Genomic DNA, 19,013 nt, shown 5'->3' on the forward strand with positions numbered 1-19,013 from the left:
CTCATGTTTAGCACAATTTGTCAAAGTCACAAAGAACATATAATCATCAGAAACCTAGCATCAAATCTTAAACCGTGAATTCTGAGAAAAAAATCTTAGTGATTAAGGGAACCAGGTAATAGAAAGCTCTGATTTAGAAGGCATTTGACTCCACTACTTCAGTGAACCTAAAAAATAGGAGACGTGGTCAGCTAGAGCCCAGAGCTCCATAATGGCAACTGAAAAAATTTCAATGGCATTAGTTTGCATATGCTAGGACCTGTATCTGCGGGGAAACAAATGCATTTACGGCTTTGGTGGTAATAACTAGCGAGGCACATTGAATCTCACAATGAGCTCGGTGGGGGTGAACCCCCTGCAGGATCAGGGCCGTGGTATGTAAGATGGGATTTGATATTACAATTCTGATGCAGGTGAAACTCTCATTGAAGCCAGTTGCTCCCAGCTGACTTTAATGGGACTCTGCCTCCCTGAGTACTGCAGAATCCCGCTCAATATGCTTAAACAAAGCTTGCTCTGCCTCGCTAAATCTAGTATCAGTGAACAAACAAATAATAGATAGTCAAGCATGGACCATTTAAAGAATGTAAACAAATACACACTTGGTGAAATTAAACTAATCTGGCATTTGTAGAACAGAAGCCTGTCTGTTAAAGTTACTCTTGCTTGTTCTGCCAGACTTGAGAGTCTAATTGTTTTGCCAGGGTATTATATGCAACCTGGAAGATTTACAGGATTGAAGTAACAGTCTCCTAGCAACAATATATTCTCTGACTCTCCTCTTTGATAACCATTAAAATATATGTTAATGGCACTAGATATTACAAAATGAAATGTTGAGTTCCATAACTAATGAAATGAGGAATTTTGATTTACATCTTCAGTTCAGAATAACAATGCATTGGGCTGGAACTGCAACATGGTTACTAGGATACCTCCATGTAGTTTATATTGCCAGCAATTTGTTTAGTTACTCATTACTGGGTCCCAATCCTGCAAACACTTAGGCACCTAAGTACACACATGAGGAGCCCCATTGAACTTGGCAAGACTATTCATGTGCTTAAGTGTTTGGAGAATTAGGATCTTAATGTCTGCGTGTTGGCTTGTATGCATTTTAAGCCTTATTTTTTTCCCTTTGTGCCTCTGTCTGTCTCTCATTAGGAAATCATTTTTTGACAACCTGAGAACAGGGAGTCAAAGAATTTAAATCCTAACGGCAAAATTCTGCGCTCAGATCCTCATGGGAAATTTTGACTGATATAATGCTCTCCCCTGGAATTCACAGGAGTGCCTCACCCCTATGAAGTGCAGTATATCACTCAAAATGCAGCTCTGAGATCAGGAATGCAGAAAAGAAGGAACAGACATGTTAACTGAAAAAAAATCAGCAAACGAAGTCAGTCTATACAAGGGGAAGCTATGGTAGCTTGCCAGAAGACTTCAAAAGGGGTGCACAGATGTAAGCCAGTACAGAATGCAGGACTTGGCATTTAGGGTAGGATCAAAAGAGGATGACGCATACTGTTTTTAATAGGGTGAAGCAGGAAGGGCCATGACTCCAGAGAGTACTGGTCAAAATGTTTTGAAATTAAAAAAAAGCATATGTGGGGCGGGGGGAAGGAGGACAGAGAGGGGAAGTTTTCTTCATGAAAACTTCAGCAAAGATTTTTCTCCTGTATTTTGACCATCTATTTCTAACTGAGGAGCACAGACAAGGAAGTGCTGAAAGGAAGAAACAAAAGAAAATTGGTTTTCATAAGTGTAGATTTTAGAAAAATTGATTATTCCTATGGAAAAGAGCTACACAACTTAAAATAAAATATCTGCTATAGAATTGTATAGGAAGTTTCCAAAAATTATTCAAAGGGTACCACAGAGAGGAAGGATGGTCCAGGTCTAGGGCAATAGCCTAGGACCTAGGAGATTCATGTTCAAGCCCATGCTCCTTCACAGACTTTCTATGTAACCTCGGGTAAGTCACTTAATCTATCCGTACCTCAGTTTCCCATCTGTAAAATGGGGGATAATAGGACTTCCCTACCTCAGAGGGGTGTTGGAAGGATAATTAAGAACATAAGAATTGCCATACAAGGACAGACCAATGGTCCATCTAGCCCTGTCTTCCGACAGTGGCCGGTGCCAGATGCTTGTGAGAGAATGAACAGAACTGGGCAATTATCATGTGATCCATCACCTATCATCCAGTCTCACCTGCTAGCAGTCAGAGGTTTAGGGACACCCCGAGCATAGAGTTGCATCCCTGACCATCTTGGCTAATAGCCATTGATAGACCTATCCTCCAGGAACTTCCCTAATTCTTTTTTGAACCCAGTTATACTTTTGGCTTTCACAACATCCCCTGGCAATGAGCTCCACAGGTTGACTGTGTGTTATGTAAAGAAGTACTTTGTTTATTTTAAACCTGCTCCCTATTAATTTCATAGGGTGACCCCTGGGTTGGTGTGTTATATGAAGGAGTAAATCGCACTTCCTTATTCACTTTCTCCACACCACTCATGATTTTATAGACCTCTATCATATTTCCCCTCGGTCATCTCTTTTCTAAGCCGAACAGTCCCAATCTTTTTAATTTCCCCTATGTGGAAGCTGTTCCATACCCCTAGTCATTTTTGTTGCCCTTGACGGTACTTTTTCCGATTCTAATTATCTTTTTTGAGATGGGTTGACCAGAACTGCATGAAATACTCAAGGCATACCATGGATTTATATAGCAGCATTATGATATTTTCTGTCTTATCTATTCCTTTCCTAATGGTCCCTAATATTCTGTTAGCTTTTTTGACTGCTGCTGCATCTAAATACCTAAGATAGATTCTATAGGTTTTAGAGTAATTTCTACAGAACCCCATTAAACGTCTGCAGAGTCCCATTAGGTTCATCCTTATTAAATTCTGTAGGACTTTTTTTCTGTGAGGAGCTGTCCTGCAAAGAAGATGGATCTGTTATTTTTCTTGCACAGAAAGAATAACCATACTTTTTTGGTCAGAAGAGACAAAAAGAAATGTAAAGTCTCCATGAGAGAGCACAATGTGTTTGTCTGCCCCAAAATGACAGCCACCTCAGCAGCAGGTATTTAAAGGTGTGCATAGAAAAGAATCAGAACTGAGTTATACACACTGCAATGTACACAATTAGTAAGTATGGTTAAAGTAAAATGGACTGGTATTATCCAGGCAAACAAAGTCCAATAAAATGTCAAATAGAGATATGTCATTATTGTTCTGCTATAGGTAGGTCCTAGAAAGATCACAAGCACATCTACACTGCCAAAAATAACCCCACCAGCCTTAAACAAACCACAGCAGCAGGTCTCAGAGACCAGGTCAATTGATTCGGGCATGTGCTAAGGGGGAAATAAATGGCAGTGTAGACATTCCTGCTTGGCCTCTGAGACCTGCCCCCCCTCCCAACAGTTTTCAGAGCCTTAAGCTCCAGCCCAAGCAGGAATGTTTCCAGTGCTTAGTCCCATAGTGTGAGCCTGAGTCAGTGGACACAGGCTCTGAGACCCATTGCCATGGGTTTTTTTCTCGCGTGGTGTCGATGTGCCAGATCCTTGCAACTGTAAAGAAGTACAGTACCCATGTCTGATTATGTGCTGGCAGGGCGTTTTGCCATTCAATATCCTGTTACAATAAATAGTAAGGGAAAGTAAATTTTCCTTTCATCAGCTCTTTTGAATGTGCTGTCAATACACTCAGCCTGCCAACCGATTACAGTAATGGTGTAAGAGGAAAGCTACTTACAAATTGGATTTGTAAGTATAAAAACAAGAACATAAACAGGCCTAAAATGTTCCTGACTCTCTACCCTACTGCTAAAATGATGGAATTCCATGACTTTGAGCAAGTGCTTTTCTTCCCCATTCAGAGATTTTCCCCTCCTTTAATGCCTATACCGTTATTTGATACAAAAGTAAGATTTGTTTCTGCATAGTGGAAGCAGTGTGATTTCTTTAGATATATCGTTAGTCACATGCCAGACACCATGCACACACTCTCCTTTGGGTCTCTGCCTTACCTAGACTTTGAGTGACATCTGAGCTACAGACCATATTTGAATCGATGCAGGTGCAAGAGATCATTCTTCCATTCACATCTCACACGGCTGCAATAGAGAGAACTGGAACAGAAGGCTGAAACTTAAGTAGAGGCCGTAAGGAGGCTATGGAGAGAAGAATGGGAAATTTCATACGATGACATCCTATACCAGAAAATAATGTTCCGTTGTGCTTATGAACTGTGTGTGTTAGTGTTACATTAGCCCCTTAGTGACGCATCTCCCAGCACTTTGTTGGGCTAATGGATTCTGATGTGTGCCAGCTTTGGCATGGAATGTGGGGTGAGAGGATCTCCACTTGCTGCAGGTATAGGAGCTGCAAAACCATTGGAAGGGAAGGATTCTGGGAGTTGCTTTGCATGACGTCCATCACCCCTCACCCCCAAGCGGGCCTTTGTATCCTAACCCTCCTTCCCTCCTCCTGAAATTGCAGCAGGTTCTGCCATAATCCCATTATCGCTCCTTTTGTGGTGAGTCAGAGGGACGGGAGTGCACTCCCTGAAGTTGTTTGTTTGTAAGGAAGGGAGAGGGTGTGGTGTCACTGGAATTGATTTCCCCCCACAGCTACCTGCTCCTCGCTGCCTACTGAGGATGGGCTCCACTTTGGCTCAATCCTGTGAGCTCTCTTATTGGAGTTGTCAACAGGGGGTTGCTCTCTGGGTGATGGCTTCAGTGTGGCCCATATGATCTCCTCCATTGCTACTCAGATAGGAAGGAACCTGTCCCCTCTGCCAACACATTGTAGAGTCACTTCCTTTCCTGTCAGCATGTGCTGGGGCCCTAAGTGCAATATAGCAGCTGGTAGGATGGAGTCACAGAGGAGATGAGGATGGGTATCTGCACACTTCTGAGCACCTGCTCAGTATCTGTGCAGACATTCAGATCTGCAGTGCCTATTTTACAATGGGGAACTGAGACACTGAAAGGCTAAGTGACTGGCCCAAGGTCACACAGGAAGTCTGTGGCGAATTGAGCCCAGGTTTCCCAAAGGTAGATTTGACCGAGGAGAGACATGAAATTAGGTTAGATCCTAGAAAATGGTTTTATCTCTATTAAATATTGTTGGATAGCAATTCAATGTTTTCATAGAAACTACTCTCAATTCCTATTGAATTTAGTTGAGGATGGGCTCTTGGCTTTTTGGACCATCTTATACAATTTGACAACAAGGCAATCTCTCCTACATTCTGTAGGATACTTCTAAAAAGACCAATAGAGTGGTTATTGCTTCCTATTAAATTCCATAGGGCCTTTCCACAATGATATTGCACCTCTAGAAATTTAAGGGCATTAATGTGAACATACCTGGATATTTTCAGAACAGGCCCTGACCTACTGCCATTGACTTCAGTGGTGCAGGGTCAGACACTTAACTTGGACAACACAGCTGCTTTTATTTGGAGGGGTGGTGAGTATCTTTAGAGCTGTACTGTATTCAGCATCACCAGGAGACTGACTCTGGGCATCAAGACAATAGATGCGCACAGAAGAACAGGGATAACTTGTTCCCAAGATCCCAGCACAATGTGCAGGTTTGGGGAATAGGCAATGTTTGACAGGGAAGCTAGTAAACTAATCAATATTAAGTAACATTGTTTATCTTTTGTACCACTCACTTGCTTTCAGTTAAAGGTGAAATCAAGGAATGTTACATTAGAAACCTCCTTTCTTTTTTGGAGAACCCAAATTGGAGGAAGAATCAGAGGATGGTCCTGTGGCTAAGGCAGTGCATGGAGATTCAAGAATCTGGGTTCAGTTCTTGGATCTGCCCCAGTTCTCCTGCATGATCGGTCCTGCCAACACTTATGCATTTGCTTAACTTTACTCACATGGGAGGTCTCATTGAAGTTAAGTGTTTGCTGGTCGAGGCCTTCCTCTGTACCGCAGTTCCCCATCTGTAAGATGGGATACCCCCTCTCTCCTGCCTTCTTTCTGTTATGTTTACCTGCCCCAAATAGTTTGCAATCTCTTACTATAGCTTTCTAAAGCATCTTGCACAATGGTGCCCCAATCTCAGGATACATCTACGCTGCACCCTCCTTACAGCAGTGTGTAGATTACATACATTGCCTGCTCCCCTAGCACAGTTCTAAACAGCAGCATAGACAGCGAGGCAGTGCTTGGGCAAGTAAAGATACACCTGAACACCGTGAAGGACATATCCTACATGGCTTTCTACACACCGGGTACGTCTTCACTTACCGGAGGGTCCGGCGGTAGGCAATTGATGTTCTGGGATCGATCCCGGAAGTGCTCGCTGTCGACGCCGGTACTCCAGCTCGGCGAGAGGAGTACGCGGCATCGACGGGGGGGCCTCCGTGCCGCGTCTGGACCCGCAGTAAGTTCGGACTAAGGTACTTCAAATTCAGCTTAGTTATTAACGTAGCTGAATTTGCGTACCTTAGTCTGAAGTGGGGACTTAGTGGGGACCAGGCCACCCAAACAGTGTCTCCCCTGTCTGCACTGCGTAGTGTCAGTGTCAGCTCCCTGCTGCCAGAGCCTTTCCCTGCTGTCAAGGCTGGATCCCCACTTTGAACTTTAGGGTACAAATGTAGGGGCCTGCATGAAAACTTCTAAGCTTAACTACCAGCTTAGCTCTGGTCCGCTGCCACCACTCCCAAAATGCTAATTCCCTTCCCTGGGTAGCCTTGAGAAACCTTTCACCAATTCCCTGGTGAATACAGATCCAAACCCCTTGGATCTTAAAACAAGGAGAAATTAACCATTCCCTTCCTTCCTCCCACCAGCTCCTGGTGAATACAGATCCAACCCCCTTGGATCTAAAAACAAGGAAAAAATCAATCGGGTTCTTAAAAAGAAGGCTTTTAATTAAAGAAAAAGGTAAAAATCATCTCTTTAAAATCAGTATGGAAAATAACTTTACAGGGTAATCAAACTTAAAGAGCTCAGAGGACTCCCCTCTAGTCTTAGGTTCAAAGTACAGCAAACCAAGATAAACACTCTAGTAAAAGGTACATTTACAAGTTGAGAAAACAAAGTAAAACTAAGACGCCTTGCCTGGCTATTTACTTACAAGTTTGAAATAGGAGAGACTTGTTTAGAAAGATATGGAGAACCTGGATTGATGTCTGGTCCCTCTCAGTCCCAAGAGCGAACAAAGTCCCAAACAAAGAGCACAAACAAAAGCCTTCCCCCACCTCAAGATTTGAAAGTATCTTGTCCCCTTATTGGTCCTTTGGGTCAGATGCCAGCCAGGTTACCTGAGCTTCTTAACCCTTTACAGGGAAAAGGATTTTGGAGTCTCTGACCAGGAGGGATTTTATAGTACTGTACACAGGATAGCTGTTACCCCCTTCCCTTTATAGTTATGACACCCGCTGTCTCCCAACTGCCAGTCTTTCACTGATGTGTATGGCTACAGACCATAGTGTTGGCACAGATTGCTTTTCACTGTGGGATGTAGCTATACGTACCCACCAGTGGTGTGCAGTGTAGACATACCTTCAGTTAAACTATTGTAAAAATAATAAGAGGCAAGATTCAAAGAGGAATGATGGTCCAGTAGTTCATATCCCTGCTCCACCTGGTTTCAATTCCCTGCTCTGCCACAGATTTCCTATGTGACCTTGGGGAAGTCATCTAGTCTCTCTCTGTCTCAGTTCCCCACTTGTAAAATGGGGATAACAGTACTTACCTACCTTCCAGGGGAGTAAAGAGGATAAATACTTTTAAAGATTGTGAGGCAGGAATGTCGTACAAATATTTTAGATAGATTCACTAAGCCTCCTTTTACACTACTCCAGCAGGGTAAAGGGACCTTAATTTGGGTACAAAGTACATTGAAGGCCCCTTTGCAATACCAGAGGCATGTAAGGATCCTTAGTGTAAATAAGAATCAAGCCCAGAATCTCGAACAGTGAAATATAATTGGTTTGCTTCTGCACAAAAATAAACAAAGCCCATTAATTTGCTGAACAATTTGTATCAAAGCTACAAAGGATCAAACTGAAGTTCAATGCCGAAAAACTCACTGACAAATGAATCAGCCTTCTAAAGCAGGAAATGCAGGCTGCAGACAATAAATAAGTAAAACAGATATGCAACCTTGTAATACACGACTATATTTACATTACATTCTTTTGCTGGTGTCCAAACCCAGGAACATAGAGCTGAAGCCCAAGTCAGAATTTAGTTCAGCTGTGAAAGCCATTGTTCGTTCATTTTAACAATAGGTGTGTGAGGCACTGAGGCGCAGCACTGGGGAGATCAGAGTTGTCACCAACATGACAAGATAACGAATCCAGCAAGACAAAAAGTTTCAGGTGAAGGTTAAAAGTAAGGGAGAGAAATAAATGGAAACAACAGACCTAAAACAGTAAAAGGAAAAAAGGCTTTCCAATTTTCCACGAGTAAGCCAGAAAAAAGGCTTATGGCAGTCAATGCTGATTGCAACTATTATACATACAAATATATGTATGGCTGGAACATATCCTGATCCTTTGACCTCAGTGGGGCCAGGATTTCACCCTACAAATATAGGGCCCTCCCCAGGTGTGAAAAGGAGCTTTACCATTGGCTGTTGTAGAGCCTGGATTTCACCACCAGTACATAGGAACTTTTTCCTTCCAGGCCACTTCCTGGAGGGATGGACATGATTTAGCCATCCCTATGCAGTCACACATTCAAACAAACATACTCCTAGGGAGGAGTAGTGCTGGCTCCCAACATCTCACTTGCTATTAGTATAAAGTAATATGTAATAATAATATACATATTTGGTACTTTAATAGGGTCAATTTCACAAAGTTGAAAACAATTGAGCCAAATCAGCTGGGAGGGAGAATTTAATTAGAAAAATGTGAATGATGATTGGGAATCATTTAAGAACACTTTATTAGATGTCCCAAAAGCCACAGTCCCACAATAGAAGAAGACTGTACTGGTTAAAAGACCAACCTGGTTTGTAGGGGAAGTGAAGGTAGCTGTAAAAAAAATTGTTTTAAATGTAACAAATGGAAGAAAGGGGAAGTTGTTAGTAATGAATACAAATCAGAAGTTAGGAGTTGTAGAAAATTGGTAAAGGAAGTAAAGGGACATGAGGAGAAATCTAGGCGGAGCAGATTTAAAGGCTATTAGAATTTTTTTTTTTTAAATATATTGGGAACAAAAAGAATCCTGACAATGATATTGGTCCATTACTAGATGGAAATTGTAGAATAATCAATAAAAATATAGAAAAGGCAAACATGTTCAATAAATATTTGTTGTCTATATCATATGGTGATAACACTCTTTTTGTTCCATTAGTATGGCTTCAGCATGTTAAACAGAAGCTACTAAAGTGAGTCATTTTAAAATCAGCAGGTCCAGATCAATGGATCTTTTAAAACTCTTGGATGCAAGTGTTTATCTTTTGTTTAAAAGATCCATGCCATGCTGAATCACACCATCTAAACCCGTCTCCCAGCATGGCCTATACTAGATGTGTCAGAGGAAAGTACAAGAAATGCTGTAGTGAATGTATGGAAGAACTTTTCCATGAGGAAAGTTTCTTCTTAACTTGTCAGTCCGCAGTTGGCTTATGGCTTGAGGGTTTACATTCCTTCTAAACAAACATTTTAGTCTATCTACCATAACTGTGGATATTGTCATCCTCCAAATAAATGCCCAATTGTGTTCTGAATCCTACTAATCTCATTGGTCTCCGTGCTATCTTGTGGCAGAGAGTTCCACGGGGAAATTACACACTGAGTAAAATTTCCTTTTATCGGTTTTAAATTTATTGCCTAATTGAAGATTTCATTATTCTTGTATTATAAGAGGCTAAAATGGAGCACCTTATTTACCAGCTCTAAACCATTCCTTGTTTTCTATACCACTCTGATTTTTCCTCTAACCTAAACAGTTTCAACCTTGTCAGTCTCTCCCCAAACAGAAGTCTTTCCAAACTTTTATTAGGTTTCATTGCCCATATTGGAATCCTATTTCTGCACTGCCGTTTATGAAATAAGGTGGCCAAAACATACCCAGTGTCAAGTCTGGGATGTGGGCAATTTGATGTAATGGTCAGAGGCAGAGTCCAAGCCAGGGGTCAGAGCACAGAATCAGGAACCACGGATCAAGCAAGACTCTGGTCCTGTGCAGCAGACAGTCAGGAACTTTCTCAGTCATTCAGACAACTTTCTGTGCTTCCTTCTGGCTTAAATAATATGGTTAGGCCAATCAGTGGAGCCGGTCATCATCCCAATCAGGATCGTCATGGGTGATACCTCGGGAAGAGGGTCAGATTTCTGCTAGCTCATTACTTCCAGTAGTTCTGGGTGAGCTGCTCAGTGGTGGCCAGGGTGTGAGGGCTGCCTGGAAACCCATGTGCCCATACACCAGATATTCTAGATGAGGGTGAACCACTGATTTATAGAATATTGTCTGAATATTTTCCCTCCTAATCGTTATACGTACTAAGTAACATGTTCTCTACTTTTCTGACCACCCCACCATGTGGAGTGCAGTGGTTTCCATTGAGCTGTCCACAAAGATATTCTGGTCTATTCCCTGCATTTTTTTTTTCAATTAATTTAGAGCACAGCTGAAATTATTCTTTCCAAAACGTTACTTTGCATTTGTAAACATTGAGTTTCATCTGCCGTTTTGCTCCCTTTTACCTAACTTTGTTAGTTCCCTTTGAAGCTTCTCATCGTCTTCTCTAGTCTTCACTAACCTAAACAGCTCTGTGCCTTCTTCAAATATTGCCACTTTCTTTCTTTTTCCACATCATCATTTAAAGCCTTTCTCTATACCCAATCTTCTCACCTACACATTGATACCCATGGAGTTTCCCTTGTCTAGCTGGGCCTATGCGTGGAACTGGAGATATTTCAAAGAAAGCTGCCACAGGTGCCCTAAAAAGATAGCTTTGCTCTAGTAATCTAAACTCTGCTTCCAGGACTTCTCTTCTATATATTTCCATGGCCACTGCTTCATCCATAGCACACTCTAGAAGTCTTGTGAGCTCTACCAGTTTACACATCATAGGCAAGTTACTGAATAGGTTCTCATGAACATTATATGCCCAGCAATCAGAATTTCTAATGATCATATCCCCTGTCACCACAGCTTGTCTACATCTAACAACTGTAGCCCCATCTCCTGGAGAGTCATCTTCTCAGAACAGGAGGAGCCTTCAGCTTCCTTAAGGCACTTATTCAGACATCATCAATATATATGAGTTGTTTAGAGTTCATTGCTGTTGTCTGCACTGAACTCCCTCGGCCAGCATGGAATACAAGAAAACTTATTTAGTCAGAACTACTGATAGGCTACAGCATGTTTGCTTTTTAACACAAGTATCAGTATCAGTTATAGCATCTACTTCCCCCACATTTTGTAACCATGTGACTTTTATATTGTGGGATAACTGTAATAACAGTATGCATTTGAACAGGCCAAGAGGCATCTTCAGTTAAATAAGGGTACGTCTATACCCAGCTGCTAGTTCGGCGGCTGGCAATCGAACTTCTGGGTTCGACTTATCGCGTCTTGTCTGGACACGATAAGTCGAACCCGGAAGTGCTCGCCGTCGACTGCGGTACTCCAGCTCGGCGAGAGGAGTACCGCGGAGTCGACGGGGGAGCCTGCCTGCCGCGTGTGGACCGAGGTAAGTTCGAACTAAGGTACTTCGAACTTCAGCTACGTTATTAACGTAGCTGAAGTTGCGTACCTTAGTTCGATTTGGGGGTTTAGTGTAGACCAAGCCTAAGAAACAAAATATTTCAGTTCAGAGTGGAAGTTATTCTAAGCATGGCAGGTTGTTTTAATCTAATAGAGATAGGTAAGGCAGAAAAGGTAAGGGATGGCTATTTCAAAGCCATTGAGAAAGATTACACTACTAAATATTATTTGCGACAATAGAGAGGAATCTTAGAGTAGACAGCCATGGCATTTCCAGTGGGGCAGAATAAGGTTAAATCAATAGGCCATTACACCTAATGTTAAATCAATACTCTATTATCAACTTCTCTTCTTATTTTTTGGCCAACTAGCATAAATCCTGCTAAAAACACATTAAGAACAAACAACAGCTAAAATAGCTATTGATTCGATTGTTGAAAAGCTGAAGTTTGTTGAAATTATAAACACTGCAATATGTTTTCCAGGAACACTACTTGTGCCAAATGGGCAAACCCCCATAAAATAATAAGGCCAAGGTTTTTAAAAAGTAACCAGTGATTGTGGTTGCTTCAATTTTTGGGTGCTCAGCTCGAGACACATTAAAGGTGTTATTTTCGCAAAGTGCTGAGCACACATCTATCCTCTGAAAATCAGGTCCCTTTAGTGTGTCTGAAGATAGGTGCTCAAATATTGGGATATCTAAAATCACTCATCGCTTTTGAAAATTTTGGCCTGAGTGGGAAAGGGGAAAAGCAGAACATTTCACATAAAAATGGCTGAGCTTTTATAAAGTAGTGAAAACAGACATTTGCTTTTCAATAATTTGTCCTTATCTCCCACTCCTTACAGCGATTAAAAGGGATTCCCATTGGGAATTAGTAATTGCAACCTGTAGGCAATGTACATCAAGGCACAATGTAACAATAAATAAATAATTTAAAAACTACCCAATTAAACATGTAGGCAATTCAGAAGGAAAAGAGGGCATAAAATGTTGCTCTATTTGATCAACAGCCTGAATATAAAATCCTATAAAGGAGAAACTGCTGCTCGGCTTCCATCCAGCATTCTTGAAACAATTTACTTGAAATGATAGCAAATAGAGATCCCATAAAAGCAAAGTGCATAAAGGAAAGATGCATTTTCATGTGACTATAGAAAAGAAAATGGTAACATGACTGCTTGTTAAAAAACAAAGTGATTAAGCATGATTCTTTGAAATGTTCAAAAAAAACACCTTTTATAGCAAGATATTACAAATCAGGTCAAATTAATAACTTATGCAGATTGAATTTTAAACAAGCTGTTGCTTTGAAGAAATTGCTACCTGTATACTAAGTAGTTTAGTTAAATAAATTATCATGTGTGAGGCTTTGAAGTTTTGAAAATTTATCAAACTATATTTCAAATCAGACCTGGGCAAGCTATTAATAAACCAGACATTCACAGAAACAAGTTATTTATAACTAAAGACAATTGTTGGCATTCTTCATTGTCAGAAATTTAGAAGTCTAGTTCTTGGTAAAATAATGCACTCTATTTTGTCCACGTAAGTTGTCATCAAGCTATGATTTTACCCAAAGCTTCAAAATAGGGAAGCTAAATAATTTCCTGTTAATAAAATAAAGGGCTAAATCATCAAAAGTTGGTACCACAAAATGTGCATGGATAAATTCTCTGTTTCCTGTGTACAATCCAGAACAGGCATATGCAGGGCCGGCTCCAGCATTTCTGCTGCCCCAAGCAAAAAAAAAAAAAAAAAGCCATGAGCGGCGTCGGCAGGTCCTTTGCTCCTAGAGGGAGTGAGGGACCTGCCACCCTTGTATTGCTGCACATGCCGCCCCTCTCCCTTGGCCGCCCCAAGCACCTGCTTGTTAAGCTGGTGCCTGGAGCCGGCCCTGGGCATATGCCAATATTTACTAGTGCACACTGTTCCTACATGTTTGTTAGTTTCAATTTGGCTACTCTTAATAATAAGCAATGTGCACTTGAGTAAGCGTTTCCAAGGTTATATTCAAAGACCCACTACTTTGACCTTGACTTCAGGTTCTCAGTAAAAAGCAGCTCCAAAGTGCACATAATATTGTAAAGTATCAGAGGGGTAGCCGTGTTAGTCTGAATCTGTAAAAAGCAACAGAGGGTCCTGTGGCACCTTTGAGACTAACAGAAGTATTGGGAGCATAAGCTTTCGTGGGTAAGAACCTCACTTCTTCAGATGCAAGGAAGAAGTGAGGTTCTTACCCACGAAAGCTTATGCTCCCAATACTTCTGTTAGTCTCAAAGGTGCCACAGGACCCTCTGTTGCTTTTTACATAATATTGTATTTTACCTTCGTGAGAACAACAGCAAAAGAATCTTCAGTCTAATTCCTGTTCATGGAAACCATCATCATCTTCAAAGTGTGTTTCTTCCAAAAGTGAGGAAGTAGCTGTTCATTCAGATCCATTATACTTAAAACCCAGTGGTTACCTCAGTTGTACATTTTTGCTAACCGCATGCATTCAAAAATCAGGAGTTAGCCCCCGCAAAATAATGAGATTGTCTTAATAATCATGAGATTTTAAAAAATTATACATTTCAGATTATGTTTGCCTTCTGCTTTCTGAGCCTTTAGGGAGCATTCACTTAATGTTTTCAAGCTTTTCTCTACAGTAATGATGGATCGAAATATACTTCTTTTTAATGAAAGCTAAGATTCTCACGTACTCTCTTGATTCCAGCAGCTGAGGCTTTAAGAAAAACATCTAAATATTGCAAGTGTTGGTAACTCTGTTTGTAGTTAGCACAGAGCATTAAGAGAGGAAATAAATTAGCGTCGCAAGAAGACGACAATGATGAGTTACATTAAGAATGAAGTTGGCCAGCTGCTTAACAGTTCTTTAAACACTCACTTGATTGGAGCCCCTCTTCATTGCCACTTAAAATCCTCTTCCACAACAGAATCAATGAAGTCTGAGTTACAGCCTCCTTAATTAATTATGCATGCATTGCTGGGAGTCCAGGACTGGCAGTAGCAGCAGCACGCAGTATGTGCAGGGATCCCCATATCCTGTTTCTTTGGTGCTAATCAGAATTAGCCGCAATGAGGCCGATTATCTCTGCTCTGTACTGACTGTCTATCCGGAGAACACCTGCAGCCTCTGCTCTTCTAGGAGTCCCTTGGTGGCAGAAGGGGTTCTGTACCCTGCACTAAGCACTTAAGCCTTCTAGAGATAATGCACAGCATCTCAGTGTCGCTGTCTACTGGGGCATTATTAGCTCCATCACACCCAAATAACCAGTTTCCCCAATGAATACTGCTGAAAAAAAATTTTAAATGTTCTAAACTTCCCTCTGCAATATTTCTGTGTACTTCTGTCACCGTTACCAGGATATCTACACCTCTGATCTGACCCCCCCACACACCCTGTCGCTCCAGTTCTCTCACTCTCAGACAGCGCCTGGGGCTGCAGAACTCTGGTACTAACTGTAATTTTCTTAGCAGGTTTGTCTCCGGCGCAGAACCTGCAGTTCTGTTCCCTCTGGGAGCAATGACAGTGGTATCCAGAAACCAGAGAGATTTCTTAAAGCCAAGTATTATTTATTTAGAACAAAAGCATGTAAGAGAAAACATCTTAAAAACAATAAGCCAGTTTATACATATGCCAGCCTTTCCCTAAGGTTTATCATTCCCTGGATTTAGGAAGGCCCAACTTCTTTAGACTCCCTCCAAGTCAGACTGTCATCCTATACCAGTGGTTTTCAGCCTGTAGTCCGCAGACCACCAGGGGTCAACAGACTATGTCTTAGATCAGGATTTCTCAACCAGGGGTTCGCTGATCAACTCCTCCCCCTCCCTCCCTCGACTCTTTCCCCTCCCTCCCAGCACCTCCTGCACACTGGGGAACAGCTGTTCAGCAGCATGCAGGAGGCACTGGGAAGGAGGGGGAGGAAGGAGAGGGGATGGGGCATGCTTGAGGGAGGGGGCGGAATCATGTCTGGGGCCACCAGCCCTGCTGATCAACTCCTTCCCTTCCCTCCCAGCAGGGCTCTTGGGGGTCTGTGAAAATTTTTAAATCAAAATGGGGATCCTCGGGTTGCTAAAGTTTGAGAACCGCTGTCTTAGATTTCCAAAGGTGTCTATACTTCCACTGGAAATTTTTTAGGGGACTGCAAATGAAAAACTAGGCAGTTTCTGACAAGTGACCACCACCTCCTTCGAAAATGTTTTTTTAACTGTTCAGTGTTCTTTTGATCTCTTCATTCCCAGCATTAGCAGAACAGCTAAGTCATTTCGGCCTAGGGCCTGGAAGCATGCCATTGCCCTGTAATGGCCTTCCCAATATTTGGTGGGAGTTTGCTTATCAATCATTATTGCATTGCTTCTCTGGCTGTTATTCCTGCAGCCCCTTATTAAACTAGAACAATACAGTCACATAGAAAAGTCTTATAACCCAATATATAATAACTTCATCTCACTGACCAGGTCACGTACAATGTTCCTAAAATTATTACATCTCAGTGTTCTTAAATAATTACATTGCATCTCCACATCCATCTCAACTTCCTTTTCTACTATACAGTTTAAAAACAGAGGTACAGTATTGACGATTACAGGCTATATCACAAGTGTTTTAAACAGACCCCCAAACAAGACAGAACCATTTAGTATGAAAGTCAGAATCAGAATACTACTAGGAAACCATAGAGCCAGATATTTTGGTTTGCTTTTCAGGAAGGTATTCACAATGGATTCAATAACAAATTACTTTGTGTGATAAAATAAGGGTAATCAAACTGTGATTTAGGGAATAGGCTGATCCCCAAATAGATCAGGAATTGCAGCTTTATTGGGTATCTTATACAATAGGCACCCACATTGCACTTTTTATGTGAAGATCTCAAAGCACTTTGCACAATTTTTTATCCCTATTTTATAAATGGAGAAACTGAGGCAGAGAGGTTAGGGCCCAGATTTTTAAATCTAATCCAGTTGAATCTAATTCCAGTTGAAATCAGAGTTACATGGCAAGTCAGTGGAGGAAGCCCAGAATAAAACCCAGTCTGATGTCCTGTTCCCTAATGAAGGCCATCTTATTATGGGAAGGATTTGCTTTCCTCTGAGGTGTCATATTCTTTCCACTGTAGGATACCAGAATTCATGGACTGATGTCTGATATGAAATGGAAAATTGTATATTTCTAGAACCAGTCTGAGCTACATATCACAACAAAGCTTTCCCATAAAGCAAGATTAAAAGAATAATCAGCAATGAAGCAGCTAACAATTGCTTCTCAACAGAAAGAAAGGATTTAAAAGCTGACTGCTTGATAGCTCTGTCTTCTTGTCACATGCAACACACGTATACCTTTGTAAAATTCCATTACAGCTAAAAGGACACACAGTAACATTTATTACCACTATAATGGATTCATAGTTTTGAGAAATGCATAGAGCAAAGCACTGATCTATTGTACTGAAATAGCCAAGTCACCAGTACAGTTGACCAATAGCTTTCTTTCTGCTACTAGAAGTCCAATTAGAGTGGAAAATACTTATTGTCTAGTTGTCATGATCTCTAATTAATTATTATGTTATTAAATAATGACTCAGCTATAGGTATTTTTTTTTGTTTGATTCCCTTTTATGGGTGAGGAACATTAGCTGTTTTGCAAAGTGAGAACTAAAACTTTCTTCCCAGCAGCACACCATTTGTCTGTAACATTTCCTTTTCTTTTTTTATGGCAAAGCAGACTTGACTGAATAGTCTATAACCTCCACCAACTATAATTCCTCAATACTTAGCAGTTTAGGTCCTCTCCTTCTGCCCTGTTCTTTCAGGTAAAGTAACAGCATCTTTTTAATAATACTCCATTTCCCCAATATTTTTACTAAATCACATAATGTAATTTTTTTATCTTGACATTTGAATTTCTCAAAAATCTTTCCCCTTTCTTTATCAAAGCTCTTGCATACCCATAAAAGGTGATCAATTATTTCTTCCACCTTACAGAGTGCATATAGTCTGTCTTTGTGTCTTTTTATTGGCAAAATATTTTTGTTTATGCCACAGTGGTCAGTTAGTACACCAAACAAAAGCACCTAATTAATGTTATCCAGGCCCTGAAGTATGTCGTAATCCTCAACTCTAGGCACAATTCAAAAAAATCTTTTTGCATAAATCCATTTTTTTGGTCATTCCTCTTTTACATTTTTCTGTACCAGGTTTTTGAATTCCTGTTTACTCAAGGGCACGTCTATGTCAATCCTTGCATTTCTTACACCATTTTTTGCTGCTTTGTCTGCCATTTTGTTCCCTGTTATCCCAGTATGCGCTGGGATCCAAGCTAATGCTACATATATCCCCAACTGCACTGTCTGTTATTAGAAATATAACTTCTTTGATTAAATCACTTCTACATACTGAGAAACCCTTTTTTATCACCATAAGCCCTGAGATCAAATCAGAAAAAATGACGACTGCTGCTGGGTGTACATCCCAGATCCAATTTAATGCTAGCATTATTGCTACTAGTTCGGCTGTCATGTTAGCTACATAATCAGATATTCTTTTTATATACTAATTCCCAATTTTGGTATACAATATGCCTTCCCTGCTCTTCCTGTTTTTAGTTTTTCTTTTTTCAACCTGTCTGTATATATTTGACAAGACTGGCTCAACTTTTTAGCTATAAACTGGTACACTCCGTTTTTAATACCGATTGTCTCTTTTTTTACCCCAAAGTTTATAAAATAAATCTAAATCCACGTTTAGACATGCAACTTTCCATCCATAACTATTTTCCCCATGATTAGAAGTGTTTTGACTTCATTCAGCTTTGCCTTGTCTTTCAACTCCTGCATCCACTTTAACTTGAATGGCATGTGGAGTTCTAACATTGTGTGCTATAGTTCACCTATAAAATTCCCAACAATCCTCATGAATTTGTTTGATACTTTCAGCATTGTAATTCCCGTTAACTTTTACCTAAAAAGGTAGGTCCAGTAACTTCATTCATAGTGTAACTGGCATTTCACTAGAAGCTATCAGTAGTGCACATACAGGTGTTGTCATAAATGCACCACACACAATTTGTAGTGCCTGGGCTTGTATTAAACATACTTCTTTATTTCTGATTTTGATGCTGACCCAAAAGCTTGGCAGCCATAGTTAATAACTGGTCTGATTAAAGCTGTGTATACCACCAGCAGTATTTTCTTATTTGTCCCCAAGTCCCACCAAGACTTTTAAGCAGGTTAATCCTTTCTGTACATTTATCTTTAACATAGTTTATATGATCTTTCCAAAGTAATTTAGTATCAAA

At 40.7% G+C, this 19,013-nt stretch overlaps 1 protein-coding gene across 14 annotated transcripts in view; it reads right to left on the reverse strand.

The window, feature by feature from the left end:
- Positions 1-19,013, reverse strand: part of BEGAIN (brain enriched guanylate kinase associated) — a 479,190-nt gene that overhangs the window by 184,889 nt on the left and 275,288 nt on the right. For 2 of the 14 annotated variants that reach the window (XM_065595727.1, XM_065595718.1), the window contains exon 1: positions 4,042-4,162. The exons of 11 other annotated variants lie outside the window; for them this stretch is intronic. The gene's annotated coding sequence lies outside the window, so the exon portion shown is untranslated. Of the gene's footprint in view, positions 1-4,041; positions 4,186-19,013 lie in introns of those variants that run through there. One more of the 14 variants, XM_065595730.1, reaches the window with a different exon arrangement.

The sequence above is a fragment of the Chrysemys picta genome, chromosome 4 (genome assembly GCF_011386835.1).
Source record: "Chrysemys picta bellii isolate R12L10 chromosome 4, ASM1138683v2, whole genome shotgun sequence".
Classification (NCBI taxonomy): Eukaryota; Metazoa; Chordata; order Testudines; family Emydidae; genus Chrysemys; species Chrysemys picta.